General features: G+C 41.2%; 1 long non-coding RNA gene across 1 annotated transcript; it reads left to right on the forward strand.

The window, feature by feature from the left end:
* Positions 1-466: 466 nt before the first annotated feature.
* LOC107967357 (uncharacterized) lies at positions 467-3,518 on the forward strand. Its single transcript, XR_001707700.2, has 2 exons — positions 467-728; positions 1,775-3,518. It is a non-coding gene; the product is annotated as an uncharacterized LOC107967357 (long non-coding RNA).
* The last annotated feature ends 3,582 nt before the right edge of the window (positions 3,519-7,100 follow it).

Below are 7,100 nucleotides of genomic sequence, written 5' to 3' on the forward strand. Positions count from 1 at the left end.
CCCCATCTCTACTAAAAATACAAAAATTAGCCAGGCATGGTCGTGGGCACCTGTAATCCCAGTTACTTGGGAGGCTGAGGCAGAATCACTTGAACCCGGGAGGCAGAGGTTGCAGTGAGCCAAGATCATGCCACTGCACTCCAGCCTGGAAGACAAGAGCAAGACTCCATCTCAAAAAGAGAAAAAAAAAAAAAAGGCACTTTAATTCTGTGGTCTTCCTCCTAAAAACCCATAACAGACTAGTTATGAGAAAAACATCAGACAAATCCCAGTAGAAGTACGTCCTTGAACATGCCTGACCAATACTCCTCAAAAATGTCAAGGTCATAAAAAACAAAGAAAGTCCATGCTATGGTCTAAATATTTGCATCCCCCTAAAATTCATATGTTGAGATTCTAAACCTCAAGGTGATGGTGTGGGAGATTATTAGGTCATGAGGGTGGGGCCCTCCTGAAGAGAATTAGTGCCCTTATAAAGGAGGCTTGAGAGAGACCCTTCATCACCTACACCATGTAATAGGAAGAAGGTTCTGTCTATGAGGAAAGGGGCTTTCACTGGACACAAATCTGCCAGGATCTTAATCTTGGACTTGCTAGTCTTCAGAACTACAAAAAGCAAATTTCTGTTGTTTATGTGTCACCTATGCTATTTTGTTATAGTAGCCTGAACAGACAGTCTGAGAAGTTGTCACAGCCAAGAGGATCCTAAGGAGACACGATAACCAAAGGTAATGTGGTATCTTGGATAAAATTCTGGAACAGAAAAAGGATATTAGGTAAAAACTAAGAAAATCAGAATAAAATATAGACATCAGTTAATAATAACTAGTAATAGTATTCATAATAATTAGTTGACAGTATATCATTATTTGTACATTAATTATACATTAATAAATGTATAATATTAATATAAAATATTAACAATAGGGGAAATGAATGAGAGGTATATAGGAACCCTTTATATCATCATCACAATTTCTCTTTACATCTAAAACCATTCTAAAAAATAAAATCTATTTTAAAAATGAATGAATGTGTAAACAAATAATAAAAAGACCATTTTTTTAAGATCCAACAGTAGAGAGTTGTAATGAAGAAAAGATCAATTATGTATCCCATTACTGGTTCTATGTTAAGGCTGCCTCACCTTCCCAGGCCTCTGTTTCCATGTCTGTAAAAGGCAGTGTGGTGTAATGGTTAAGAAGCATAGGCTTTGAGCCAGAAAGTCCTGGGTTTGCATTCCAGCTCTGCTTTCTATGAGCTCTATGATCTCAAACCTTGGTTTCATTATCTAATAATGCCTACCCCACAGAGTTAACATGAGGACTAAATGAGATGGTGTGCTTGGAAGCATTTAGGTAAGGAGAAAACATTTAAAAGTGTCAGGGACTAGTCATTGGAGGAAGCTGGAGCCTCAGCAGGAATAAAGCCCTGTGACCACTTGTATAAATGGACAAAGCTGTGTCAGACATTGTTAGCTGGATGATTTGTCCTCAAAGTCAAGTAGCAAGGAAGGCGAGGACAGTAGGGTTAAACCTATGTTATACGCAGAGCTTGGGAGATGAGGCTCCTCTCTTGTCTCCCTTTGGGCACCAGGTCTGTTAACCTTCCCTCCTAAGAAGGACTAGGAGCTAAGAAAATGAAGCAGAGCTGCTTGTCTGCTTCTTAGCAGAGCTAAGAAAATGAAGCAGACCTCTAGTTGAAGAGGAACAGGCTGGCAGCACCGTCTTGGAAAATCTATAAAGAAATCGACTGACAGTTTTATTTATTTCAGCTGCTTAATGGAGCACATTTTTGTCAGTGGATATTGAAATCTTCGTTCCTTTCAGAGAAATGATTGCTGCACCTTCCTCTTTAGGACCACTCACCTCATGTTTAAAATACAGCTTTGGAGGAGAATGAAATGTTTTTCAAGAGCACGTAGGGGTTGCAGCTTTTGCAGTAAGTTTCCTCATATAGCTTCAGAACTCATCAAAGAATCCACTCCCAGCAGGCCTCGGTCTCTGCTCTCTCATCCTGTGAGCCCAAACTTTCAGGAGCACTAGGCCAGGACTATCCTGAATCCCCTGCCAAAGATGCAAAATTCAGGCTGATGCCCATTCTCTGAATCCTCTGACGTTTCCCCAATCCTGTATTTAAAATGATCCTTATCCTTTTCAGCTATGATGTGACCCTAAAAAGGCACATTTAGGATCATTTTCAAGAGTCTTGTCTTGGCACAGGTAAGACTCTTTTCATATCAATCTTTGTCTAAGATCACATTGGGTAATGGAAAGACCTCAGCAATGATTCTTCGTGTATCAAAAAAAAAATGGCAAGATCAGAGAATAGCTCTGGAGTCAGAGAAGATGGAGTTAAAATCCTGATGCTGTCACTTATTAGCTGAGTGACCTTTTGGCAGGTTGCTTAACTTCTCTGAGCCTCAGTTTCCTTATCTCTAGAAGGGCAATACAATCTTTACAAGACTCAAGTTAGATGATGAATGCGAAGTGCCTAGTGCCACACTAGGTGCATGCTCGGCATTCACTAAACAATAAGTTTAGCAGAATAGGGGTTTCAAATGAAATAGAGATGGTCCCATAAGCCTTTGGAAATTTGCTTAATGTAGAAGGTGAAACAAGCTACATAAATGGAGCTGAATAATTTGAAATTGGTTGAGAAAAAAATGAACTCTCAATGAGATTACGAATCATTCTAGTTGGTGTCTTGGACTTGCTCCAGGAATAATTATTGTGGTTTTAATTTACAAGATGAAATAGGAGCTGCTTCTGCGAGTAAAGGGAGAAACAAGAGGGTGGTCTGACCAGTCCCCACCACCCACATTCACAACCTGCATGGCCAACACCAACCAGTGGCCTTCCAACTACCACAAAGCCCCTGGAACAGCTTCATGTCCCTAAAACCAGGTTCTTTTCCTATGTATTGTCATGACGGAGGCCCATAGGCCCAGAGAGGATCGCATCTGTTCCCACCACAGGTGACACAAGTTCCAGCCAGGCTCTTCAAAGCACAACCTGTTCTGTACTCTCTGCCCGCCCCCTCCTGCTAGTTAAAGATGTCAGTGAAGCTGAAGAACTCAAGACTGATTGATAACAACTTCAATCTCCTGAGGCTCACTTGTTCCTTTTTTAAAAATTTCATTCTGTTTGCCAGCTGCTTCTGTTCATAAAAGGCTGGGGAAACATTCGCACCATATGTCTTCTGGTTATCTGGGTGTCTAATGCAAAATGTATTTAAAGGATTTATCAAATTCTAATAGACAAGCTAGAATGAAAGTTCTGGTTTCCTGCAGACATTTCAAATTTTCTCTTTCTTTTCTTTGAGGAAAGCCATGGCTCACAGCCTCAGACTCTGCCAGCTGTTCCCTCTCCCTCCTCAATTTGCCTCTGGTGCCTGGCATGGAACTTTGCATCTGTGCATATTGAGCAGATATGTATGAAATTTAAGGAAACTGTGAATATAAGGAGAGAATTGTCCTGAGTTACACAATTAATATAAATACAGAGGCTTGGCATCAATTTTAAGTTAGAGTTCTTCTGTTAAGTCCTGAAAATGTATTTGCTCATGATGAGTGATAGATTCTTGTATCTCTAGCTATATTTTGGGAATAAGTTAAATACCCACTTTTGATTTTTTTGAGGCATAGACTTGGATGCCTTGCTTTTAATCTATGAATTGGAGAGGACTACCCTCATTTACCACTTCCCCTGGAGAACCAGAAACCCCACTCTTCCTGCCAAAAGACTCAAATTAACTATTTACAGATAATGAAACTATATCCCTTAATTTAAAATCAATAACTAACAATCTCAAGGGCTTACTGGGAAAAAAAAATGCTTGACAATCTTCCAGCACGCTGTCTGTATCTTTGGCTACTCTAGTTCAATTGTAGTTACTTGGTCTCTTTGCTGGTTGTTTTCCCACAAACACTGAAAAATCCTTAATGGAAGGAGCTGCACCTCCGTATACACCCCTAGCACTGGGCACAGTGTGTGGCTCGCGGTGACACTGGAATATGGAGACACTTGAGACAGGATTAGGTTGTTACTGAAAAAGTCAAGGCAAGTGATAAAGGGATAAAGCAGGCACTGCCCAGTACTACCTTACAGAGAGCACTAGATGACACACAAATAACAAAACAGGGGACCTAATCAAGTATCTTGCTGTATAAATGAGCATGGCACCCTGGCTTGTCCTGCCTGAAATCCCCACTCTATGCCACACTCTAGACTGGGCAGCAAAGCTAGAAACAATAGCTCCAAAAGTCCACCATGAACACATTATTATCTAGAGATAGCATCTTGCATTCTACATTTTGCTCAACACCAGTCACAAGACCTTCTCTGCGTGCGAGAAACACTGAGCAACTAGGTCCTGAGCACTTCCATGTAATGCAATAGAAAGATGAGGCCAACCCACTTCCACCAGGTCCCAATATCACAGACAATCTCACCTCTTCTCCTTCCAATTCCCACTGGCTGTTAGCCTGCCAGCCTCATAGCGGTGTTTTATAAATTCAGCTCTCAGCACAGACATGCTGTTTGGGGAAAGGAAGCATGTGCAGCAGAGATCTTGCCTGAGTTAAATGCCTCTCCCACTGCTTCTGCAAGTGTGACATCTCATCTGATGTGAGTTCACTCCAGCTGCACACAGTCCCCTGGTACGAGGAGTGTGTTCCTGCTTCTCAGTCAACCTATTACCTCTGAGTCTCTGACAGTCAGGCTTCCTCATGTCTGACTTGTTCCAGCTCCAGCAGGGCAATTTACTGTTTAATGTAACTGTGCAAATGGTTTATCTGGAAATCCATGTGCTTCTTTTGGCAGCTGCGTTTTCTAATAGCAAACTCAGGGGTCACAAGTGTGTTCACTCTTATTTTTAAACAATTTGCAGGTAAGTATGCAAAATAATTTAAATGACATACAATCCAGTTAAGCAATATCTAGCCTACAGGCCAAGGCAACTCCAGGTTAGCTAGAAAGGAGTCCCGGTGGGCCTAGCTGAAAACTCCTCTTAATCAGAAGATGGCAAAGGAGGAGGAAACTGAGAGTGATAGTCATGTATGTTGACTCAGCTGTCTTGAACTAAAGATGATATTTATTAAGGGTTTTAATATCTCACTCTCAAGATATTGTGAAAGTTGCAAGAATGGGTTTCCTGGAACCAAAATGCTTAAGGGAAATTTCAATTCTATCCACCACATTACAGCAGAGAATTTTTCATTTTTTCTAACTTTCAGCTTCTATTTTAGTAATATGCTCCTAGAGGCAGGAAAATACCATTTATTACTTTTCTAGTTTTAGCCTGTTTCATTTGGCAGGCTGTGAATTCTTCCCTCCTAGAAGATCCTTGTGGGGTGAAAGCAACGATGGGGCTGTTTACTTGGCAAGGCTCTCCTTCTGAGAGGTCAGTAGAGAGTATAGGACGGTCGTGGTGCTTGGTTTCCTTCTGTTAGGGGGAAAGGATGCTTAGAAACATGGCAGTTTCTCTCTAACTGATGAACAGATACTCAGAGATAGTTCTACCCATATAGAAAACAAAGAAGCAATCTCACTTTGAACACTTAGAGAAAGCGAGTTCAGCTCTTCAAATTAGAAACTGCTGAGGAACCCTCATATGAAGAGTGACTGAGGGGACTGAATAAAGAGAACCTTATCTATATGACAAACTGACAGGGATTGGGTCCCAAAAATAACTAATTAGCAGTTAGCCTTAAGTGAGACACTCATTTGAGCATTAGATCCTCCTCTTCCTTCTCCTCCTTCCCCACTTTCACATCTCTTCTTTTTTCCAATGTCTTCCCCTTTCCCTCTTTTCCTCCTTCATTCAAAGGAATGAGAAAACCATGCTACAAAGTATAAGCTCTCTGCTGAGACGTTTTAAAATAGCTTTGAAATGGAAAAGTACTAAATCTGTAGCTTTCAAAGGGTATGGAGAAGGAGAAAGAGTAAGTCCCTGAACTGGATAAATGTGACCATTAGAAACAGTCACCTTTTTCTGATTGTCGTCTTACACCCTCTCCATCTTCTGGCCAAACTACATGTGGGGTTGCTACTAGTAAAAAGGGTCACATAGATGTCACTGCTGCACAGATCGGCCTCCCGCAAGAAGATTCCTTCCCCAACATCTGCTCCTGGGTTCTCCCCCTGGAACCTTTTCCCCTGCAACTCAAGCTCTGCCCTCCTCTACCCCATGTTCTATTGCCTGCTTCTTTACTGGTCACCACCTGGAACTCCAGGGCCGCAAACCTAATCCAAGCCTTCCTTTCCTTTCCTGGCATCTGCCCTTCTTTGAGTGAATAATTCCATCATCAAAGCTCCAATGTATGACTCTCAAGCTTACATGGAAAAATACCACTGACTGGTTCTCCCAAACCACAGTCTCACTTGGGGGCTGTTCTCATTTTAGAGGTTAATCCTCAGAAGTTAATTCTTTCTGTCATCTAAGCTACTTAATGGTGACTCCACAGAAGAGCTTAAGCAAGAGGTTCTAGAATAAGCTTTGACCTCCAAGTCAGTGTGAAGTGCCAAATTGGGGCTCTGCCTAAGGTTCCAGGGAATAAACATGACCTCAAATGCAACAGGAGCATGCCAGGACACACACACACACACATGCCCTCAAACACAACACAACTTTATAAGATAACCATTTGTTCCCAGAGTTGGTTTGTTACTTATCCGTATTGAAGAGAGAGAATCTCCATGAATTGCACACGCCCTACCTTTGGCTTTTCATTCTCATGCGGGATGTGGCAGTCTTGAGTCATGTTCAACTTATGACTTCCGGGTCATGTCCTAGGGTTTCTGTACATTAGGAAGGGCAAGGGCCCCCTTAATATCATCAATAATTTGAAAATTACCATTAAAACAGTCAAATGTCAAAATTTTTTTCTCTACCAAACTGGAAAGGTTTAAAAGTTTGACAATACGCAGTGTGTGTAAGAAGGTGAGGAAACAAGTGTTACATACACCATTGCTAGGAGTATACATTTGGGTAATCTCTTTAGCAATGTATTTAGCAATTTATTTCAAAATCCAAATTTTCCCACATATACAACAATGTGTATATGCATCAGTGTTGGTAATAATGTAAAACTGGAAGCA

This window comes from Pan troglodytes, chromosome 9, assembly GCF_028858775.2.
Source record: "Pan troglodytes isolate AG18354 chromosome 9, NHGRI_mPanTro3-v2.0_pri, whole genome shotgun sequence".
Taxonomy (NCBI): Eukaryota; Metazoa; Chordata; class Mammalia; order Primates; family Hominidae; genus Pan; species Pan troglodytes.